Source organism: Camelus dromedarius, chromosome 11 (assembly GCF_036321535.1).
Source record: "Camelus dromedarius isolate mCamDro1 chromosome 11, mCamDro1.pat, whole genome shotgun sequence".
NCBI lineage: Eukaryota > Metazoa > Chordata > Mammalia > Artiodactyla > Camelidae > Camelus > Camelus dromedarius.
Genome location: NC_087446.1, coordinates 9,745,346 through 9,769,671, shown reverse-complemented (window position 1 = coordinate 9,769,671; position 24,326 = coordinate 9,745,346). Strand labels below are relative to the sequence as shown.

At 45.9% G+C, this 24,326-nt stretch overlaps 1 long non-coding RNA gene across 2 annotated transcripts in view; it reads left to right on the top strand.

Annotated features, from left to right (window-relative positions):
- The window catches only part of LOC135322517 (uncharacterized), a 58,028-nt gene extending 39,507 nt beyond the window's left edge, over positions 1-18,521 (top strand). For both annotated transcript variants that reach the window (XR_010383113.1, XR_010383112.1), the window contains exon 3: positions 17,253-18,521. This is a non-coding gene — a long non-coding RNA (uncharacterized LOC135322517). The remainder of the gene's footprint in view (positions 1-17,252) is intronic.
- The last annotated feature ends 5,805 nt before the right edge of the window (positions 18,522-24,326 follow it).

Sequence of the window (24,326 nt, the reverse complement as noted above, 5' to 3'; positions counted from 1 at the left end):
CGGAGTTGCATTGTGGATATAAAAGTGCAGAATGAGGGAATGCCGGCCCCTGACCACCCCTGGCTTTCCCAGAAGGGTCTTCGAGACCAGGATGTGGGGTCTTTGCTGGGGAAGCCAGGAGCTCCCGATAAGGGAGAAAGCAGAACTGGAGGATGTGAAAGGTGGAAGGGGCTGAGAGCGGGGCTCAGAACCAGCGTGGTCCTGGGTGGGGCTGGGATTCTGGAAAGTGAGCCAGTGATTCTGGCTCTTGGCCACCTGAGTTTGGGTCCTGTCCTTGAAAACCCCATCCCATCTCACTGGTGTTCAGAGGAAACCAGGGAATAATTTCATCCTTATGAGACTGGAATTATAAAGGAGAGCAGGGCTCCCCCAAGGTCATGGCTGTGGAAATTGGAAGACCCAGCAGAAACCTGTTAACAGGCAGTATCCGTTGTGCTGGGTGATGGGCTCGGAGAAGCAGAGGGAAGTTGGTCTGCAGAGTGCTAAGAGCTCTCTTTTTCCCAGAAGCCTGCTGACATCAGGGGAGCAGACCACATCCCGTCTTAAGCCCAGCTCAGATCGATAAAGCCATCCTAGGTTCTAAAGGCAACAGCCTTTCTCACCTTATCTTCTCTTCCTCAGTCATCTTCTACCTCCATCCCTCCCTATTCCCATCACCATAACAGAGTTAGAATAATCATTGAAAGAGGTGTGTGTATTTGTGTGTGTATATGATGTGTGTGGTATATATCTGTGGTGTGTGTGTTCGTGCCCTCGCACTCACAAGGGATAGGTGATAAATTTCTGTGTTTTTTCCAAGACTCCCATCCAGTGTACTCTTAACTGGCTCTTGGGAGGGCTGGGCCTGGCATATCCCCGCCAGGTGGGCCCACGGGCTCTAACAATTCACATGCATCCTCCCCAGCATCTGGCATTGTGCATCAGAATCAAGTAAACACTAATGTTCTGAATTCTCCCACAGCAATGGGGGAAAACAAAGGACTCATCTAGAATCATTTTTATGTACCCCAGTGTTATGGGCAGAATTGTGTCCCCTGAAAATTCATCTGTTGAAGTCCTAACCCCTCGGACCTCAGACTGTGACTGTATTTGGAGGCACATCTTTATAGAAGTAACTAACATAAAGTCACTAGGGTGGGTCCTGGTCCAATGTGACTGGTGTCCTTATTATAAGAAGAGGAAATTGGGACACAGAAGCAGAGGGGGGAGACCATGTGAAGACACAAGGAGAAGACGGCTACCTGCAAGCCAAGGAGCAAAGCCTCAGGAGAAACCAACCCTGCTGGCACCTTGGTCATGGACTTCTCACCTCCAGGACTGTGAGGACATAAATGTCTGTTGTCTAAACCCCCCAGCCTGGGGTCCTTTGTTGTGGCAGCCCCAGCAAACTGTTAGGCCAGCAACAGAGAGAGGCTGTTGGAGGGAGTACGAGAGAGAAAGTGTCTCCATTTCCACCATCAAGACATGGATCACATCTCATGAAAACCCTCCAAGTCTTTTGAAATGGTTACCTTTCCTTTCTTAAAAACAATTTATTGTAAAAATGACATTTACATCTTAAAGAAATAACGGAAAATAGAGAAGCTAAGGGGGAGGGGGCTTGCCAATAATCCATTGCTACCCGATTACAACCACGGTTATCATTTCTGGAAGCTTTTGGCCCTTCCACTTCTGCCAGGCCATTCACCTGCCCATCACCCTTGGTGATGCAAGTTGGGTGCCGCCACTTACTGGAAGCCCTCCTTGGTTTCTCCGCACCGACCACACGCCCCCTCCTAGCACCTGCACTGACCTCCATCAATTCCTCAGTAATGGCCCCATTATTCCACCTGTTCTCTCTGTTTTTCCAGCTGCCTTTTCAGCTGGGAGTTTGAGGCACCAACAGCAGCGTCCAGCTTCTCTCCAGGAGGGCCTCCAAGGAGAATAAATCAAATTGCTGTTTTTATTTTTGGCCGTGTGTGGACAGTGGTTGTTCTCTAAAACATTTTTGGATCGCTCCTTCTAATGCTATCTAGATACATTTATTCACCTGTGCTTCAGGGGCGGCTGCTGGTGTGTAATTAGTCTTTCAGGAACTGTAACCTTCCCTTGGGGTTCAAGCCTCAAATTCACGGGGCTGTCACTTCTAGACCAAAAACTGCAGTTCATACTCTGATAAGAGAAGGTACTTTGGGGAACAGGGAATTGGATCTTTGAAACCATGCTAAGCAAATCTGGAATGTTTAGTACCTATACATCTTGGTGTCCCTTCCGCCAATGGGAGGGGACTTGACATTGGCCTCTAGTGGGAAAGCCCTCCGTGACATGACCAATGTGTGTGTGTGTCTGTGTGTTTAGTATGTAATACATATATTAACAGAGAATTAAATTAGAAAAATACTACCTTGTACTACTTATTTTCTTGGAGTTCTGCAAAGAAAATGAGATTTTTTTTCTCCTTATTAGTATGTTCCAAATTTTCTGCCATGTATATGTAACAAAACGTTAAAAAATCGCAAATACGTTTTAAAGTGAATTTTTATTCAACTACATTAAAATTCACGTTGGAAAATGGTTCTTAAATTCCTATTAGTTGTTTTGGGCTCCACACATTTATGCCAGAAATAATCTAATTGGTTGTATGTTAAAATTAAAAGTAAAATAGGAAGCTTTAGAAACCATGTAAGTGACAATATTCTGCACTTTAAAAAAGTGTAGGGCTTCTTGTTTAGCTTAATCATAGCCTATGAGGCTAAGGGGGAGGATCTCTTGTTTATTTAAAATTCGCAAAACACAAGCTGTGTTAGAGACCTGACGTCTTCACTCCTTTCCTTAAGAACATACTGCTTAACAACATTTCATCTCTTTAGAATTATCCTGGCAAGCCATCATGAGATGCTTCCTTGTTTTTGTTTTTTAAAAGGTATTTTGTTTTTTGTATTAGACCTGCAACAGATAGACATACCTGTTTTTATTTTTATAATAAAATATCTTTAAAATATAGATATGATGTTTTATACAACTAACAATGATGAATTGAGTATAATCTCGCTATTAAGATATAGGGAAGAGAGTGTGTATAAAGTAATGTACTTCCAGTAATAAATAATTAAAATAATATACATTATTGAAATAGTTATTTCTAGATATTTAAGCCATCATTATAGAACAATTAGGTTTTTTTTTCAGGTTATAGAGGAAACCAGTTGCGGTCATACTTGCATAAAAGCACAAATTATATTTTATTTGAAGTGTTATTTTTCATTGTAATGCATATGAAATAACTTGACAACCAATGTGTTGTAAGGGCATGGTTGAACCATTGTCTTTTCTTATCAACTATATATTCCTTTCATTCTGATTCTGGGTCAAATTCTATTGAAAAAATATAGGAAATCACAGAAGCTGGATCTATTTGAAAACCCAGCGGTTCCCATCTTGCTCCAGTGCTGTAGACTAAGCCACAGATTGTGCTGGAGATTGGGACTGAGGTTTGGAGAATGACAGTGACTCAGAATCGGGAAATAAACACGTGGGCAAAGCAAGGCAGAGAAGGACGGGCCGGGACTGCAGGACAGCCCTCCCTGTCCCCTCCTCTCCCACTATCGGCCCCCATCTCTCTCCCCGCCCCCCATCTCCATCTCCCCACCTCCTTCCCACCCCTACTTCTCTTTCTTGACTGCACTGTTCCTTTCCTTTCTTGTCTCCTCGGCCAGCCTTTCTGTTCCCCGAGTCTCAGTCGTGAGCCCTTGATCTCACATGTCTATAGGACTGGGAGGCCTTTTGTGATCAGCTGATCAGCTCAACCACCTCATTTTTAAAGGTTTTTCTTTGTATTGCTTTTTTAAAAATTGTGATAAAAATACATACCAAAATCTACCAACTTAACTATTTTAAAGTGCACAGGTCAGTAGTGTTAAGTATATTACATTGTTGTGCCAAACGTCTCATTTAACAGATGGGAAGCCTGAGGCTCAGAGGGGATAGAACACGTTGAGGGACATGGCAGAGCGAGAACTCATCCAGGACTCTAGATCACCTTCTGGGTCCTGAAGGAGGGTAGGAGCTGCCTAAGGGAAGGGGCAGAGCAGGTGTGGAGGGAGAGAGCCCAGGCGTGGGCTGGAGAGGCTGGATCGTATTTAGACCATGGTCCGAGCTCTGCGCTCTCTTCCTTAACTGGGAATGGTATAAATTATCAAGGGAAACCTTGAAAACATGCTCAGTGAAAGAAGCCAGGCACAAAAGGTCACATATTATATGATTCCATGTATGTGAAATGTCCAGGACAGGTAAATCCATGGGGACAGAAAGTGGGTTGGTGGTGGCCAGGGGCTGGGGAGATGCTAGAATAGGCAATAACTGCTTAACGGGTGCAGGATTTTATTATGGGGTGATGAAGAGGTTTGCAGCTAGATAGAGGTGGGGGTTCACAACACAGTGAACACATTAAATGCCACTGAATTGTTCACTTTAATTTGGGTGACTTCTTGTTATGTGAATATGATCTCAATTAAAAAAATGTTCCCAAAGATTCTCAGAGAATCTTGCAGGTGACAAAGTATCAAACGACAGTTGTTTTCACTGGCGTAGTCGCGGTGGGTCACACTCAAGGGAGACACCACCTTCCATTTGCCTGGAAGGATTTCCTAGTCAGCCACGGCTGGCAGGAATGCCCAGAAGTGACAGCATGCTCCCTCTTAGGATATTTCCTTGCCTTCTCCCTCCTGCACGCCCGGACATCTGTGCTATTCCCTCATGACTTAATTGAGGCATCACCTCTTTCAGGAAGCCCTCCTTGATTTCTCCTCCCACCCCTCGATTACACACCATGCTCAGGCTCCCTGCATCTACCAGGGCTGTTACTGTGGAGCAACTATCCACTGACTTGTCTGCTCCCACCCTGTCTATAAGCCTGTTGATATCAGGGACCTTTTAGAGGCAGAGTGGAAAGGAAACTACGTTGATCTTTGTGCCGAATCGACCTGATTTCAAAGCCTGGTTGGGCCAACTTACTAGCTATGTGACTTCGGGGCAAATCACTCAACCTTTAGGGACATCAGTTTCATATCTGGAGAATGAAGATCTTATTTTCCTTATAGGGCTGTGCCCAGGCATCTTGGTTATATAATCTCATTCCCTGAGACACTTTTTCCTTCTTTTCCTTCTTCACCATTATTATATTGCTTTTGATTTTCCCTTAGTTACAACCTTTTCTATTTTCCCTTAGTGATCTCCCTGACCATATGGACAGTCTGGTGTTCACAAGGGAGGGCTGTGGTGGCGCAGGAGGGGCGAGCTGGGGAAGCTGAGGCAGCTAGGAGGCGAGTCCTGGGGGTGAGTGTCTGGGGACAGCCATCACCCACGGGCAGGAAAGGATGGTATTCGCTTAAGCTGCTAGCTCTGATGTGTGATGTGGCCAGAGACTTGCCCCCTCTGAGTCTCCACTTCTGGTTGTGTGCATGGGGACTCGTGAGAGGACTCGCCTGGAGTGTTGTGAGGGTGAAATTCACACACCAATGGGAAGACTGAATGCAGAGAGTGGTCATAGGAATAGATCGTGCTCTCAGTGGCTGCAAATGTGCAGACGTACCACCACAAGCCTTGCTTGTGTAATGTCCGTGCTAGATTGGAGATTAATGTCATGCAGCAGAAATAGAAATATACCCAACTCTTTGCTGGATTCTAGACAGATCCTTCAGTCAGTGAGCTTTTAGGAACTCCAAATTCCTACCCGCATTCTTAAAATGATTTGCAGACAAGCAAGAAAGGAGAGTTCCGTCCTTGTTGGCATGGCTGGTGCCTGGTTCAACAGGTAAGGGGCCGGAGACAGGAAGTGACGCCCCCAGACCACAAGCTCCTCCACTTTTGTGGGGGTGAGATGGAGTGGTGAGGAGTATGACCAGGACTATTCTCCAGGGCAAGTGAGCCCAGTTCCATAGTTGAGTGACCTTGGAGCAAGGGGGGAGGCGATGCCCCACTCTCTGGGCTGAGGAGGCTAGAGCAAGCAGCTCCCTGAAGACTCCAAATTCCAGGGCGAGAATGCAGTGAACGTATTAGATCCCCAAGTGATTAGAAACATCAGTAGGATGAAAAAACGTGGGCTGGTATCTGAATTCCCTTTTCTCACTACCCTCCCTGCTCATTATCACGGAAGGAAATGGCAAATTCTAGGCTACCTGGGAACTCAAGGAAACACCCTAGCCACCTGAGCTCAGTTTCTCCATCTGTCAAATGGGCATAATCCACCTGCTTCAGCAGATTCCTGTCTGAGATGCTACGTGAAGGCTCTAACACAGCGCCTGGTTCACATGGGCTCAGCAGGGCTGTTCCTCTCATTTCTGTCTCACACTGTGTGGAACTGCTTACCTGGCAGACCTCCCTTTCCTTCTCTGGAAGTGGAGGAGGCGTGCTGCCCCCCTTCCCATGGAGGGAAGCCTGTGAGCTGTAAAGGCAGTGGTGGGACTCCCCAGTCTTCTGTGAGCCCTGGAAGTGCTGAGTGGGGGAGAGTGGGCAGTGGAGGGGCTGAGATGTCCCAGAAGCTGACCCTGCCCCGGAGCGTGGTCACTCCTCCCACAGACGCCCTCCTGGTTGCTCCCTTTTCTCCTTGACTCTTGAGCTCTGAGGAAACAAGAGATCCCAGCCTGGCCCCATCATCATCTGCCTCCTGTGAGGCTCCCTCAGAGGTCCTCAGACTGCCTGCCCATCCTGGGCTGAAGAAAGGGGCCTTCTAGGTCCTTCTCCAGCTCTATATTCTCTGCATTAGACAAGATAGACCCCGGAACTTTTCTCTCTATGATGGGAAGTCAGTCAGTCGGTCCCTAGCAGGTATTCACTGAGCAAGACACCTAGAAAAATATTTCAGCCCTCAAGTAGTATACAGACTAGTTACAACACAGATAGCATATATGGTATCTGAAGTAGGTGTAGATACAGGTAACTTTGTAGCTACACGGAAATATGCATATGCCTCCCAGCCTTTCTTCACCAGGTCTCTATGTCCTACATTTCAGGACACTGAAAAGATTTTCTTGGACCATAACAGTAAATATCCATCTAGATATATACACACATAAGAGGTGATGGTATTCCTACATGGTGTCCACCCTGGACATAATTCCAGTCACTTTGCATTTTTCAGTTCAATTCGTCTATCCTCTAAAGCCATCATCATTCCCACTTTACAGATGGGAAAACTAAGGCATCAGAGAAGCTAAATATCTTGTCCAAAGTCACACAGCAGGTAATAGCAGAGCTGGGATTTGAACCCTCCAGAGTCTGTGCTCCCTTCATCCTGTGCTCTCCTGACACTCACCAGCAGCAGCCTCTGACGTGCATCTCTGTCTGCAGAATCAGCTCATCCAACCTCCTCCACACACATGGAATCAGCCATTCCTTTGCTTAAAACCCTCCAGCGCAACCCCCACCCCTTGCCATTGGAATCGCAGTGAAACCCCTTGGACAGGTTCTGCTGCCCTTCTCTGCCTCATTTTTAGAAATGGCCCCTTTATGACATGCATTTGAAAATCAATGTCTCTGTCTTTTTAGTATAAAGCCTCTTTTATAATATCAAAATAATTCCTGAACCAAGAGTGGTAATAATTCTACTTTTAGTATCTATTGATTGAGAAAACATCTACCAACAATAAGCTACCACGAGCTCAGCAACACTTTAAAATGTAATGGGTGAACTGTGGTATGTGATGTCTTATTTTTTCAGCTTATAGACCAGGTTGGATTCAGAGATAAATTTTCAGGCTTATCCTAAATCCTTGGACCCAGAGATCCTTATCCTTCAGCTTGGAAACTGCTTTTTTCTCCACTCTTCCAAAATCTAGCAGGTTCCCAAGGCACATTTGAGCATGCTGATCCCTTGTCCTGGACTGACCCTCCCTAAGGACCCAGCTTAAGCATCACCTCCTCTGGGGAGTCCTCCCTGACTCATCACCCCACCAATGCCCAGCAAATAGCTCTGCTCCATTATCTCTGCACCATGGCTGGTTCTCTGTCATTGTTCACGTCACACTGTCTGGTCATTGTTTGTTTGCAAACACTACTGTATAATTTGGCCATTGAGTTCCGGAGCTTTGGCATCTGTGAGACCCAGTTTCCTGTCTTGGCTGTAGCATCTTCTGGCTTTGTGAACTTGGGCAGACTTGAACAAATCCCTTCAGTATTTTTGAGCATCAGATTCTTCACCTGTAAAATGAATAGGATAGTTAATACTTTTACATGCTTCAAAAGTCAGAAGGTACCAAAAGTTAAACAGTACAAAGTCTCCCTTCTCTCCTGCCCCAGGCACCCAGTTCCCTCCCCAAAGGCAACCATTGTTATCAGCTTATTATATTTCCTTCTGTGTCTGTGCAACCACAATTCCAGACAGATGCTGGCTTCTCCCTTTTTTATTATTAGGAGGTAGCCCCCTGCACATACAGGTCTGCATCAAGAATTTCCTCTGCATCAGCTGAATCCTTTGCATCCATTATCTCTTTAATACTCATGGCAACCTTTGGAGGAAGGCATAATAATATCCCCATTTCATGGATGAGAAAACTGAGGTACAGAGAAATTAAGTGAATAATTCTAGATCCCAGGACTAATAAGTGGCAGCATTTGAATCTAGGGTTTCTGACTCCAAATCCCATGCTATGAGCCACCACATTACAGCACAGGCATGGACGGTCAATGAGATGTTCTGGTGTCTCGTCCTCAGGGATGGCGTGGGATAGAGTCTTCTAAATGAAGCCAGAAACCAGAACAGGTACATCACCGTGGGAACCAGGCCCCATTGATGTTAATGAGGCTCCAGTACATCCTGCTAATTTTCACTAAGAGTCTTATCCAAGCAGTGCCTCCTGGGATGGAAATAGATTTAAAGCGATCACAGTAACTGCGCACGTATAACCAGAAAGCAGTTTGCTCTCTCCTGCCCCACTCCAGTGTTGTGGGGCTTGCTCCTGCCCTGCTCCTGGAGGAAACTATCTCACTCTTAGGTAATTAAAAAGTCTCTCATGCTGGTAGCCACCCCAAATATGTCAGTTTAGTAACTAGCATGTCCAGTTTTACTTAATGATCAAAAATCCAAACTTTCTTCAGAGATAAAGCTTCATGCTTCCTCTAGTTGCCAAAGGGGGAGCCTGCAGTGGGAAAAGAGGATGGGGCCCATTTATTGGGTTTCCAGCTTTTCACTTTTATTATTGACCTCCCAGCTTGCTTAGAAATGCTGGTGAGGGGACAGGGACATTCGTACCTCTCTGGCACTTTGGGAAGTGGTGTAGGCGCTTTCTGGGTTGGGTAGATGTCTCAAGTTGAGTCCTTCAGGAGGCCACTTATGTGGGTTTTTTAGAGACCCTCACTGCTAGGGACTTCTCCCCCACATGTGGGTGACGCTTCTCAGAAAGGACACTGAAGACTCCTCTCCTGATCCCTGGGTATCCATCTCTACCCTCCTCCCCAGCAGCCCTCTGCTGAGGTCTCTCCACCCCTCCAGGCAGCGGTCAAGGACAGGATCAAAGACCATCTTAGGCTGGCTTGCCCTCCTGTGTGGCTGTGTGTCCACAAAATAAGCTATTAGACTTTCTGTAGCTGGGAGTACTGTCCCTTGTCAATCAGAGTTCTGTCCTCTGCTGCCCCTGGCCACTTCATCAGACAATCCATGGGCCCATAAGTTTCCAGAATACTTGGGTCCAACTTTCCCATTGGTCTGCTTGGAGCTTCTCAAGCACTCCTTGGTGGATTAGCTTGCAAAGATGGCCATGAACAATTCCCCTCATCTGTATGTGCATGCCATCGATGTCAGCAACAGGTGGGGTCTATTCCTCCTCTCCTTTGATGGGTGTAGATGACCTTGTGACTTACTTTGACCAACCGAAAAGATACAAGTGATTTGTGCACATTCTGGAGCCTGAACCTCAAGATATTGTATAGCTGCCACCTTTGCTCTTTCGGGATCCAGTCACCTGAGCTTCTGCTCAGATTAGACTATTGAGTGATGAGAAGCCACATGAAAAGAGAGAGGCCCAGCCAGCCTCCCACCATTCCAACCACTCCAGCTTTCAGCTGAATGCAGCCATATGAATGTCCCCAACTGACCCCACGTGCAGCAGAAGAACTATCCAGCAAAGCCGAAGTAGACCCACAGAATCCTGAGGCATAACACATTGTTGCTTTAAACTGCTCATCACAACAGTAGAAAACTAAGATAGAAATTGGCACCTAGAAGCCGGTGCTGCTGGAACAAAGCCTAAAAGTCATGGAATTGGCTTCAGGACTTGGCAGCAGGTGGAGCTAGAAAGGTGGAAAGGAGACTGTTAGTGGAGGCTGCAGGAGCAGTGAGAAAGCTGCCCCTAGAGGCTGTAGAGAGGTGGACCCCTTCACATAATAGCAGAACTTTTAACAACACTGTTACCTCCAATAATGCAGATGATAGAAAAGGTACTTCATGAATTTGTGGATCTTCTGAGGGGATTTTCAGGCAGAATGTTGAGATGACAATTAGCTTCTTTCCTGATATATAGTAGGTATTTCAAAAGAAAATTAGTTAAAGAAGGAACTCACAGATATAGAGGACAAACTGGTGGGTTTCCAGTGGGGAGAGGAAAGGGGGTGGGGCAATATAGGGGGAGGGGATTAAGAAGTACAAACTATTATGTGTGAAACAAGCTACAAGGATATATTGTACAACACAGGGAAGATAGCCAATATTTTATAACATTTAAAAATTGTGAATCACTATATTTTACACCTGTAAATTATATAATATTATGCATCAATTATATTTCAATTTAAAAACTTTTTTTAAGGTTTAAAAAAAAGAAGGAACGGCTCAATTTTCAGTAGAATTTTGAGGAAACAGAGGACCCAGGAGAGTCTCTCAGTCAGCAAAAAAATTCTCAAAATAAGAAATAGTCTCAGGGCAAAGATAAAACACAGGGGATGCTTCCGGTAAAGTATGGCCCCAAGATAAAGATTATATCAAGGCTGTCAGACCTCTTTTGGGACTTTGGAAACATTTAAAGTTTTTCTTTATAGACTCTTTCAGAAAGACCAAAGGATTTCAAAAATTTTAAGGGAGTTTTCCCACACAGCCGGCCATGTCAAAGTAGAATGAAATCTGTCTTGGAAAGAATTATGGTGGGTCTTTTGGGACACAGAGTAAATCCCAATAAGATTCATAGGAAACCTATAAAGATTTTAAAGAAAGTGATTGGTGAAAGGGTCATCAGCTGGGGCTCAGAGAAAGAGAGACAGTTCAAATTGAAAAAAAAGGTCTTTGGGATCTCAGCTTTCTATAGTTAGGAAGCAAGTTGAGAAAGCTACTCTGCTGCAGATGATGGGCCATTTTTTTATGGAAAAGGAAGGATGACTCAGGGGTTGGAGCCAAGAGCTCAGAGAGTAGACCAACAGCCAAGAGCAGTGGCTTAGGGAATTACTCCTTAGTGAAGTAGCTTTTCTTACTCGAGAGTAGGGGGAAATGGTAACTCGTACTCAGCTGAATTTCCAGATTTTCTATGGACCAGTAGCTTCTATGTGCTTACCTTTCCTCCTCTTTTTGAATGGGAGCATCTATTATGGTGATCTTGTCCCTGTCTCATCATTGTATGCTGGGTGTGTGGAGGGGCAGAAAACTTGTGTTTTGGTTCATGCATCTCTGAATCAAGAGGAAACTGAACTTGATGAGCTGCATTTGTGGAGCCTCATCTGTACCAGGACCTGATGGAGATGATGAGATCCTGGACTAAACCTAATGTCAAAATGAGATGAGACTTTGGGGACCTTGGAAGGAAAGAAGTGTACCCTACATATGGGATATCTGTGGCCAAAGGATAGACTACGGTGGATTAAGGACAGTCATGAATTCTTTGTATCTTCTTTCATCAAGAAGCGGCATCTGTATCCCCCTCTTTGAATCTGGGCTGCTCTGTGACTTGCTTTGACCAACACAACACAGCAATGCCAACCACCACGTAAAGACATCTGATCACCCTGCTGGAAAGAGAAGCCCTGGAGGACAACGAAGAGGGAGAGAGAAGCCCAGCCAACCCCCTGCCATTCCACTCTCTCTCAGTGGTGCCAGAGGGTGTTAGAAAAAGCATCTTGGATCCTCTAGCTTTAGCTGAAGCAACCTTGCCAACACCCCATGGAGCAGAGATGAGCCATTCCCACCAAAAGCTTTGCCTAGTTGCAGAATCATGACCAAACAAACAGTTGTTATTTTGAGATACTAAATGTTGGGCTTAACATTTACTCAGCAATAGAAAGCTGATACAGGAGTTGTTACCAGAAGTGGGATTTGAACCCACACAAATACTGAATTCACTGGCGCCATGTGCCTCATTAGATTTCACATCGCTATGGCCCATTGACAGCTATGCACCTTCAGTTCTCTCTCTCCTTGTTTTTTAATGAGTGTCTATTGCAATTATCTTTTCCCCATCTCACCCTGTGTGCGCATGTCCCTCCTCCCGTCAAAATGCAGAATCTAGTTCTCCAACCTCTTGACTTTGGAATGTCCTTGTGACTTGCTTTAACCAACAGCATAGGTAGAAGGTGCATCGTGTGAGTTTCAGAGCTAGGCTTTAAGATGCCTTGTAGTTTCCACCTTTGCTTTCTTAGGATCCAGCCACCCTGTAACAGAGCTTGAGCTAAACCACTGAATGATGAGAGCTCAGAAAGAGAGAGAGAGAGACAGTCCCAGCCAGCCTCCAGTCCCTCCAGCCCACCCCAGCTGAAGTGCCAGACTTGGGGGTGAAGCCATCTTGGTGCCCTAGTTGCATCTAAATCCCAACTGAGTGTAGCCATGTGATTAACCTTCAAGTGATACTACATGGAGCAAAAGAATTACCCAACCACCCAATCCAAAGAATCATTAGAAATAGTATATTGTTGAAGATTAAGTTTTGAGATGGTTTTTCCCACAGTAATAGGTAGTTGAAACATACCCCAACAATTTCCCTTTGGGGAAGGGGCACATGGCCCTCCAACAAATCCCTCTAAAGAAAAATCTTCATCCTTCAACTTCTCTGCCTCTCCAACTTTAACCTTCTTATAGCTTCCAGTAGATTGGAAGCCAAGGGTCACAAAACTGGTTTTTGGCCCTTTCGTTTCTGCAAGTCCGGCATGAGGGATCTAGGTCAGAGGTTGGCAAATTATAGCTCAAATTCCGTCAACTACCTTCCCCCCATCAGTTGTACTGAGCTGTAATTTGTTTAATGGCTCATGAACTGTGACCTACAAAGCCTAAAGTATTTAATATCTGGCCCTTTAAGAAAAAAATTTCTAATCTAGAATCTCGCTTTGGTATGTGGGAACAGCTGGCAGCTCGTCTTGGACCCTCAGCTATAAATTAGATGGAAATACTTCCATGTTAACATACTGTTACAGGTACTTGACAAATAGATTGTCAGATGGCCAAGTAAACTCGAGAAATGCACAGTGGAAAAAAACAAAAGGTAAATAAGATTCTTTAATTGCAGCCTTCTCTCCAAGGGGGCAAAAAGAGGCTGATAATATGCTGCTTTCCTAAATATTCTGGAACCTTTTCCACTGGAGGATCTTCTGTGATTTGTGTTCCGTAGGACACACTTTGGGACCTCCTGTTTCCCGATGCAAAAGATGGTGGACATTCAGAAAAGTGCCCAGGAACCAGGCTGAATGACTGATCCTATTTCTTCATCTTGACCCTCTTACCCTCCTTCTTTCCTGGGGTTATCTACCTGTCTGCCCATCTGCTCAGAGACCATCTAATTCATACTAGGCTGTGAGAGACTTAATGTTCTCTAGTGGAGGTGAGGGCAGGGTTGGGGATTTAGCTTTTGAAGGATGACAGGGAAGGGCAAAGTTGAATCCAGAGATGCTCACTTGCTCTCTTTTTTGTTGCCATCAAAGTTGTGATTTGTCACCCAGCACCTCTCCTACAACAGTTCTGGAGTGAGCAGATTTCTTTATGATCAGAAGGAATATTTTATGCCAGGAGGAAATTAATCTGCTCAGACTTGCTGCATATTCCCCTGACATGACAGGCTCCTCCATCAAGGGGTGTTTTAACTTCCAGCTTCTTCCTTTGATTACATTCAAAAGGTCCCAACAATGCTGAGCCATCATTTCTGCTCCTAAGAGCTTTTCTTTCGTTTGCCACCATCCCAGGGACTAAAAAAGAATTAACTGGCGGTGGAAACGCTAGAGGAGTGCTTTCTTCTCTTCGCAAAGCTAATTTTGGTCTGGAGGAAGATATATGCAGGAAGATTAGAGAATACATTAAAAAAGAAGTCTTGGTTGTGTTTATTTTCAGCTACTTTTGCCCATATGACATTTGCAGCTGCTCCAGCATAGGACCTAGACACATAAAACGTTGATGATTTAGCCCAATCTTTTCTTGGACCGGCATAACATTTCTACCTCCAATTTACTGGAATGCTGAATGACCAAGAGGCATTCTGAGTGACATATACTGCCCTGTATGTTCAATGAAAGTCAAATTAAATGAGGCTTCGTCACGGTTACATGTATGCAGAGTTCGGTGTCCAGGTGGAATTTAAGAATAGAATTTGGGGCTTAACGATGGAATCTGGGGGTGATTCTTAGGCCTGGAAGCCCTCTCTCTACAAAAATGGGTGAAGGGACCCATTCATATGGAACTGATTCCGTGCGCACGCGCGCGCGTGTGTGTGTGTGAATGGTGGATATCGAGTCAGCAGACTATGATTGGGCCCTTCCTGGTTCTGACACTGTCTCGGCTGCCCCCAGGATGTCCACATGTCTCACCTGCCATGATAGGAGAGGGAGCCCAAAGGGAGCCAGTTACCTAGGCCTGGCTGTCTACCAGGTGTGCTCTGGTGCTTTATAATTGCTCCTCCTGTGAGCCTAATAAGCTGGCACCAGGCTGCACATCTGACTCAGCTCTGGGTGTGCCAGCCAATTCAGCTCTGAGGGCCAGACCCAGCCTGTGGTGTCCGCACAGGACGGCTGCCCCCTGCCACTTCCACTCCATCCTCAGAGGCCAGGCTGAGCAGCTAGTGCCTAGCACCGGGAAGCAGGGTCACATCCATGCTTGCTGGGCCTGAGTCTCCAGTGATGGAGGGGCTTCCTCCCTCCAGGTGAGAAGGATGCTGGTTTGCGCCAGGTTGACCTCTCTGCCAGTGACTCTGCCCAGAGCTGGAAGGGCCTCAGGCACATCCCCAGAATGGAACAGGAGTGGTTGCGGGAGGGGAGGGCCTGAAACACGGCTGTCAGAGCTCGCCTGGAGCTGCCAGGCAGGCCTCCCTTAGTGGGAACCCACGGCAGACCTTTCCATCAGTCAGGCTGCTACAGAGGGAAATGTAAACCAAACCCAGGAAAGATGAAAAGGAGATCCCTTTACTCCCAATTCTCAACCCTCCCTCAACTCCCCATCACGTGTGGAAGGAACCCCCAGCTCCTTCTCAGAACCTATGACCCACAAGCTCTGGGTGTCCCAGCCACCCTCCCTCTGACCTCACCTCCCATCTCAGCCCGTCCTCCGTCCTCCATCGCTGTGTACTCCAGGGGCCCTGGTGGCCCTGCTGGCCCCAGGACATAATGCCACGCGTGTTCTCACTTCTGGGCCTTTACCCTAGCTCCTCCCTCCACCCCGAACCTTCTTCTCCCATACATCCTATCCTCATGTCTCTCTCCCGCTTCATCAGGGTCTCTGCGCAAATGTTGCCTCCTGGGAGAGGCCATCCCTGGCCACCGTGTCTACAGTGGCATCCAGCCCTCCCTCTGTTTCTCTTTCTCTTCTTACTTGCTTTTGTTTCTTTAAGGCTCTTCCGCTGCTTGACTGGGGATTGCATGTTCATTTCTCCATCCTCTGTCTCCCCAACTAGGAAGAAGACCTCAGAGGTTTCCCCACCCCCTAGAACGGTGTCTGGCAAAATGAAGCACTCAGTCAATATTTATTGAATGAATGGATGGATCCCTGGGAGGGTGGAGGTAACTCAGTATAAATGGTGTCCTAGGGCGGGACAATGGCGTTTCTGAGTGAAGGGAGATGCCTGGAGGGAAAGGCGGAGTTTGACCCCCAGCCCTCAGGACAGACGGGACGTGGCTACACCCACCACTCCTCACCGGGGTGCATCTGATACACTGTGTTCACGACTCCAAAGTTTAATTTAGCCGATGTCTTGGCTGCAAGCAAGAGCTGGTAAATTTAGTTGGAGGATTAAGGAACGTATAAGATGCATAGTTCCTTAAAAGGAGCTGGATGTCAGGGGAGAAGGAAAGCGGAGGCATCCCGAAGTTGGCCGTGAAAGGAGAGGCATGGGCCCTCCCGGAGTAGAGCCAGCCAAGGGACCCCGTTTGCTGAATCTTCTGAGGGCGCAGCATCTTCCTCCTCGTGGGGGTGGCGGAGGGCGAGAACAGGGACGCAGTACGTCCCCGAGTCGCCAAGCAACCCAGAGCTACCTGGTGACCAGGGGAGCGGCAGCTCTAGAGCCACCATGCAGCCCAGAAACCATAAATAAATGGGTTGACAAATTTGACTGCAGAAAACGCAAAACTTCTGCGAGACAAAAAAAAAAAAAAAAAAAAGCCATTAACAAAGTCAAAAGCAAACAACAAAATGGACAGAAGAATATTTGCAACACACACAATAGAAAAGGGGCCGGTTGGTGCTGATTTACAGAGCGCTCATAATGAATGAGAAAATGATGAACAATCCAATAGGAAAAAAAAAAAAAAAAAGAGTCCTGGGACATTAAAAGTGAGGGTAGAAGGAAAAGAAATACAGATGGCTAATAAATGTATAAAAATCTGCTCAGCCTCATCTACCATCAGGGAAACAAAAATAGAAATGAAATACTCTTTTTACTTGTCAATGGGCAAGAATGTTAAAGTATGTTCATATCCAGCGATGGCAATGAAGAGAGGAAATGTAAATTTCCCTTTTAGGAGGGAAATTTGGCAATTTCTATCCAATTTAAAAAATGCACAAGCCCTTTGACCCAGAAATCCCACCCTTAGACCATTACCCTATGGTTACTTAGACAATTCCCTTACGGGAATGTTTATTCCAGAAGGTTTGGTAACAGCAAAAATAAACTATCAACAATTTAAATTTCCATCAGTGGGAGACACTTACGGATTAGCCATACAGTGAAATATACCATGGAGGTTTGTTTTGGTTTTTGGTTGTTTTTTTTTTTAACATGCACATCATTTGCTTTTATTTTAAAAATGTTTATGGGTATAATCTGGGTTACAGGGCGATTAACCTGTTTTTATTTTTGACTTTAAAAAACCCCTATCACATGTAATATAAGACGAAATAGAAAAGCCTGCACCTGGTTTTCAGCAAGCGGAGTACCAGACACGAAGTCTGAAGACTGCACCTGAATGACTGCCATTTGTTAGGCCGTGGGATGACTCTGGGTGAGTCATTTCATTTCCTTGGACCTCACTGGTTTCCTTTGTAAAAGGGGAGGAATAATTCCTATTTTGTACTGTGACTTTGGGCAAGTGATTTTATTTCTCAGAGACTCGGGCTTTTTGTCCATAAAATATGGATAATAATATTACTCACTTTATGGGGTGGTTGTGAAGAGTAAATAAAATAACATGTGTAAAGCATTTAACACAGCATCTAAGTGAGAGGTGCCTAGTTATGGGTGATGATGATGATGATGGAAGACGAGGAGTCAAAAAAGAAGACCAGGAGCAGAGGAGGGACCACGATGAGGTGAATAAAAAGGAGGGGGAAAAGGAGACCAGTTGGAGGCTCCTGAGTGCGGGCACTTTGATTCATTAGCTCATGCAGTTCTACTAATTATGCCACACATAAGGTGACCACTTCATCTGCATTTGATGATCGAGGAAACAGAGGTCACTGTTGTGACTTGTCCGAGGTCACCAGCAGCTAATAGTAAAGCCAGCATTTGCTTTGTAATTTTTCTTGATAAAGAGCCAGCATTTGAATATTCAACCCTGAAGACCTTTTTGGTTCTAAGCCTCCCTATAGTGCCCAGCACCATGCTTGGCACATAGTTGGTGATCAATAAATCAGAATTTGTCTTTGAGTTTTTATCCCTCTAAATTATGCTGCGGGAGTTGCTCCAAGGCCTGTGGCCCATTTCTTTGTGAGCCCCCAATAAGGAAGGTAGTCTTCCTTCCAGAGCATGCTGGTTATTAAGCTATCATCTCAGCCCCAAACCCACCCTTTCCTGTGTTCCACTCTGTGGTGCTGGGGCTGGGACTGCAAATCCCTTTCTTTGCAGCCAGCTGCCTCCTGTTGGGCCCTGCCACTAGTGGGCGCTGGAGGGAGACTGCGAAGCTGGAAGGAGAAGGGCCTTGGGTTCTCCCGGTTGCTGTTCTGAGAATCACCCAGCCTCACTTCTGCACCCTAGCAATGGCCTTTCATCTCCATGGCAACATTTGTTACCCTCTTCAGCTTTTTCCAGCACCCCCAAACCAGCCCCACTGCATTCCCTTCAGATCCCAGAGCCAGCTGGGTAGTATCCCTTCCCCAGCTGCCTGGATCTCAGCTCTCTGGAGTCCCTTCTCTGAACCTCTGGGTCCTAAGACCTGTCTGAACAATTCCCTCAAGTAAATTCTCTGTGAAAAGAACTGGTGTGCTTTCTTCTTTGGGGGCTAGACCCTGGGTGATGGACAAAGTAAATTTGATTTGGGGCAGTAACCATTCTTTAGACCCCACTCTTGGGGAAGAAGGAGGAGGAGGAGGAGAGGGAAGGGAAGGGGAGGCGGAGGGGCCATCTTAATACCATTTTGTGTCAGAAATGACTCCTGACCTTGAAGAAATGAGATAGGTTTTCTCATATGACTTACCGATCTGTCTCCCTCCTCCTGGTTTTGGTTTCTACCTTTACAACCTGACAGGAAGGGTGTGAGCAGAAGATGAAGGTGGAGCACAGAAAGTCCAATTTCCTCGCGGGTAATGGACAGGGCCTTCCCTGGAGCCTGGATCTGTCAACACCTTCACTCTGGCCTCAAGGTCTGGGAAGGGGATGTTGCGATCCCTTTACTCTTCTGACCCAGCCAGGGCCACAGCCGTTCTACATTTATCCTCAGAATGCAGGCAGAATCAGCCTGAAACTGTCAAAAGACTTCACTAAACCCTAAGGGAGGGCAGCTGAGAAGTAAACACAGAGAGGGCATGCATTTAGGCACGTCTTGCTCAGATCTTGCTCAGTGTTCGGAACCTGCTTGTGGTCTGTCAGTCAAGAGAATCCAGAGAAATATTGCTTTGATCATGTGCCCGTGATGCACAAAGCCAAACTCTGACAGCAGGTGTTTGCAGCAAAGTAAGAGTTTATTGCAGGGCGCCAAGCGAGGGAGTGGGAGACAAGCCCTAGATCCACTCCAGCATAATCTTTGATTTGGGGGTGTTTTTAAAGGGGAAGAACAAAGAAGCTGGAATTAATCGTCATCTCGGGACATTTCTTAATCATGGTTTTGGGGATGGGGGTGACTCTGGTTTATTAATCTCTGGCCAGGTGGTCCATGGCTTGGGGACCTGTGAGCTCATCTTGCCCCGGACAAACAACCTGAGTTTGTCCGTTAATGATGATATTGACAACAGCAATTTAGTCATCTGACTTTGGTTGATTAGTGTTCAGTTAGCACAGGATTAAGGTGGGAGGGGACAAGAAAGGGTTTGGATAGAGAGAGAAATCATAAACTCGGTAGGGGAACTCTATTTTGGGGGAGGCTTGGTTTCAGGTGATGAGGATAACAGTGAGTTAATTTACATATTAACCCACTTAACCACCTTCTGTGACAGACTTTATTCTTAGCTCCATTTTACAGATGAGAAAACTGAGCCACAATGAGATTAAGTACTTTTCTGAAGTCACTCAGGTGGTAGGTAGCATGCTGGGATTTGAACCCGATTTGTCTGGGTCCAGAGCCCCTTCTGAGGATGCCCGTCTTCTCCAGGTGGCTCACCCTGCAGGGCCCCGACCTGACTAGCTACTGCCACTGACCAAAAGCTTACTTCTTCCCAAGGCAGCCTGGCCCGTTAGAAACTTTTTATAAGGAGCTGGCATTTCCTTCTACCCCTATTTCTGGAATTTCCTTTTAAAGACACAGAGAATGAATCTTTGGTTCTTCAAAGCCAGCATGAGTCTCTTGAGTTTTCTCCTCTTCTCACATTGCTGAGGTTCATGCTGCCTCCTAGCGGTATGACCTTGAACTGGTTACCCACTGTGTGCCTCAGTTTCCTCATCTGTAGAATGGGAACCATAGGAATCTGTACCTCACTGGGTACTTTACATGTAAAGCCCCTGGAGCAGTGCTGAATGCCCTAAAGGTGGGCTACTTTTATTGTTCTGCAGCCTTCACATCCCCAGCCTTTCAAATGGGGATGATATTCAATCTTCCTCAGTACACAGTGGCTGCAGGGAATCAGCCAGGGATTTTGTGATCCTGCTTTCTCCCTGTCCCTCTCCTGAGACCCTCCCCTGGAGATACCTTCAGCCCACTACCTGATCTTCCAGCTTCTGGTCTTGCCCTGCTCCCCACCCTCCACTCCCCCATCTTCCCCTTGGCTTCCTTGGTGTTCTAGGTGAAACATAAATCCTATCCAGTCCCTCCTCTGCTCAGATCCCTCCCCAGCCTCCTTCGTTTGACTTTAAAGGGCCCCCTTGGTCTGTCCTCTGCTGACATCTCTGCTTCTCCTCTCCTCTCTCTCCCTTCCTGCTCCATTTTCAGCCAATTAACCAACTCCTAGGTCTCTAAGCTTCACCTGACTTTGAGCTTCACCTGCTTCCTGCCAAATTCCCCAGGGCCCAGCACAGGGCCTGGCACACAGCAGAGGCTCCTTAAAGCTTGGTCCATGGATGTGCCCGTGGGATAACGCAGAGTGAATGCTCTAAGCCAGCGTGGCATCCATGTCCGTTAATGTCATTATTTTTTCAGCGGTCATATTCAAAATCTGTTACCACACTTGTCTGGTCCACAGCAGTGTCCTGGAGGCTGCCTGATGTACCAGGCATTAACCCTTTAGTTGCCGGATTCTGAGAATGCTCTGGAGGTCCAGGGGGGAGAATCAGGAGGGGCAGGTCCACAGGCACGAAGGGGCAATGCTTTTTAGCTGAGTGATGTAGAAGTATATCAGTGTTGTGACAATGGCATAGCTGTGCCTACTTCTCTGGAAATCTCCTTCCCCATCCCTGGCCCCTGCTCCCTCCCCTCTCCCCAGCATCCTCAGGTCTTGCCCTATTGCTCCGTGGCCACCTCCCACCCATCACTATTTGGAGACTTTTATTTTGAAGACTGTACAGCGTTAGGGTGACCCATTTTTTTCTTACAGAGTTTGTCCACAGGGCTTGGAAATCCTCCCTCCCCACATGACACTGTGGACACCCATCTGGCCTGGTTTTTTAGCCTAAAATCCCCTCAGCCCTGGGACCACACATGCAGGCTGGGGGGCAGGGAGCTCGCAGCCTGTTCCCCACCTCTCCCCAGCTCACACTAAACAAACAGCAGGATGGCAGGCAAAATAATGAGTTGCCACCTGAGTCCTCCATACAAATAGGTCTGCAAATTGGATTAGCCTTTGAGACACAGTTTAGTAACCACATTTTAAAAAAGGAAGGGTGAATGTGAAAACAAATATGTGTATATTTATGTATGACTGGGACATTATGCTGTATACTGGAAATTGACACATTGTAACTGACTATACTTCAATTTAAAAAAAAGGAGAAAAAAAAAAAAGGAAGAGGGTTGCCCCTCTGGAGGTGAGAATTGAGAGCTTTTGGGCTGATGGGAGCCAGTGACCTTATACCAGGTACTCAGCCTCTCCAGGCCTCTGGTCCCCTCGGGCCAGGGGAGATGGCAATCTCCAAAGGTAAACCCTCTCCTATGTGTCTGTTGCTTTATGGTCTCCGTGGCGCTCAATGGGTTAGCTTGTTGGACGCCCGTGGGTACATCGGGAAACCATCTTTGAATGTGTGACAAAGTTAGAAACGTCTGCAAGAGAAGCATCAGGAAATTGTTGAGGTCAGCCTTACGTGGAAGGGAATTGCCCTTTGAGGATGTGGAGTGTATCACTCTGGCTGTTCCGAGTTTCAGTTTCCTTGTGAATAAAACAGGGGCTGTTGCAGCTGGCAGTGCTGAATGAGCCAGGTAAAGCACCTGGCCAGCACGTGGCCCCTGCACCTCCGTTCTCCATCAGATGGCGCTCTGGGCCCCCGGCCGCATGGTGTAGGGGAAGCAGCAGGCACTTCGAAATGAGAAGGATAGAACTCAAGTCCCAGCTCTGCTCTGTGACCTGGGGCAGTTCATTTTCCTCTCCAAGCTGCAGTTTCCTCATCTCTGAAATGAGAGGAATGATGCAGAGGAAAGAAAAAAAATGCATTGCCAAATAAAAAAAAAATTCAATAAAATGCCTGTTATGCTTTATTCCTGGAGGAGTTGGTAAAAGATAACTTCTTAAATACTTTGATTAATTTTTGTGATGTTGTTAGAAAGGAGAGGCCTCCCGGGCACAGCCTGGATGAAAGACGTTTATACACACAGAAAGCAATAAACCACTTTGTAGAAAAAGCTAGCAGCATTGGATTCTTCTCCCTCCTGAGCACAAGCTGACATTATGGAGAAAAATATATATAAACAGTATAATCTGACAAGGACAAAGAGAATAGAAAGAGGGCATCAAGAGATGAGAGATTGCAGCACTTTTAGAAGAGGAATTTGTTTGGGATGATGGTAACATATTTAGAAAGGCAACAGAAACTAGGGCACACAGAAGGGGACTCCAGAGTAAAGAAAACGAGTGAGCCTCCAGAACCCCAGCAAGGTCCAGGACTGAAGGGGCACCGTTGGAGAGGACGATTGGGTGAGTTGAGAGCCAGCAGTCGAGTGCTAACCCTTAAGCCTCCTGTAGGAGGTTCATTCTCTGGAGACCATGGAGGGGAGACTCTCAGGACACCAAGTCTACCAGCATGACAGAGGACAGGGGCAACACCCTAGGCTGTATATGGTATTAATTAGAAATCTTCATCCCAGATTGTCAGAACATCCTCCCGATTCTCCCACCCCCAATCCACTCTTGCCCACTCCTATATCCCAAGCATAAAGTCCGCTGCAAGACAAGTTACTGGAAAATTTGCTAGAGAGAAAGACTTACGCATGCTATCTTTGTGAGGGTTCCCAACAACATAGCTGCCTCCCTGTCTCAACACCCAAATGGACACCTGTCAATCCACAAGCCCTCATCCACACTTGCAGAGCTTCTGATCAGCCCTATTAGTGCATTTGTCTTAAATGCTAATGACCAAAGAGCATTAGACACATGAGGAAAGCCATTATTGGGAAACAGAGACATCAAACTGAAATATATATAAAAGAAAAAGAAACTGGAAGAAACACAGAACCACTAGCTTGGACTCAAGAATAAGTCATTTGTACCAAAATGACTCCAGTCAAGCCACAGATGCATGGCAAATATAAACTGTTTATTGTTGTGTGCCACTGAGATTTTGTGTGTGTTTGTTTGTTACACAGCAAAATCTGATTAATACAAACCATAAAACAAGAAGGAAGCTATGACAACTGAGCAGAGGACAAGAGAGAGATCTTGAAATTTAACATAAGGTAATCAAAATAAGAATTTCAGTAGCAGCTTTGGAAAATAAGTCACAGAAATGCTTTTGGGGGTATGATAGGAACAAATGGAGACAGAAAATAGGAGAGAGAAAAAGAGACAGAAAAAAAAAATTCAGGCAATCTAACATTTGACTTAGAAGAGTTAAAGAAAAAGAGAACAGAGAAAATTATCAAAGAGTAATTAAAGTTCCACAAAATGAAGACCATGAGACTCCAGATTGAGTAGGTTTACCAGATACTAATAAAATGAATGAGAAATGATCCACACCACAAATATCACCATGTAACCCCAGAAGACCAGAGAAAAAGAGAAGTCCCAAAAGCTTCCAAGGTGAAAAAATAGATTTAATACATTGAAACAAAAATAAGAATAAAGCTGATATTTCTGTTTCCCCCAAGATCTATACAGGATGCTAAAAAGCAGTGGGAAATTGCTTTTGATATTCTGTTGAAAATTATTTTCAACAAATAAATCTATACCCTGCTAAGCCCAATCAAGTGTGAGGATGGAGTAAAGACCTTTCCAGGCATACAAGGACTCAAAACATTAACCTCCAATGCATTCATTCTTAGGGAGATATCATGATGGAGAAAAGCCTCAGGAAGGAATGGGGAGGCTGAGAGAACAGCCAGTTAGGATATGGGTCGGCAGTCAGAGAACTTTGAGAAAAAAGTGGATTTGGTAGAGTAGATAATATATTAGGTAACATGATGGAGATCCTGGAAAGAATTAACAGTATATATTAGGAACATTCTGGCAAGTAAAAGTC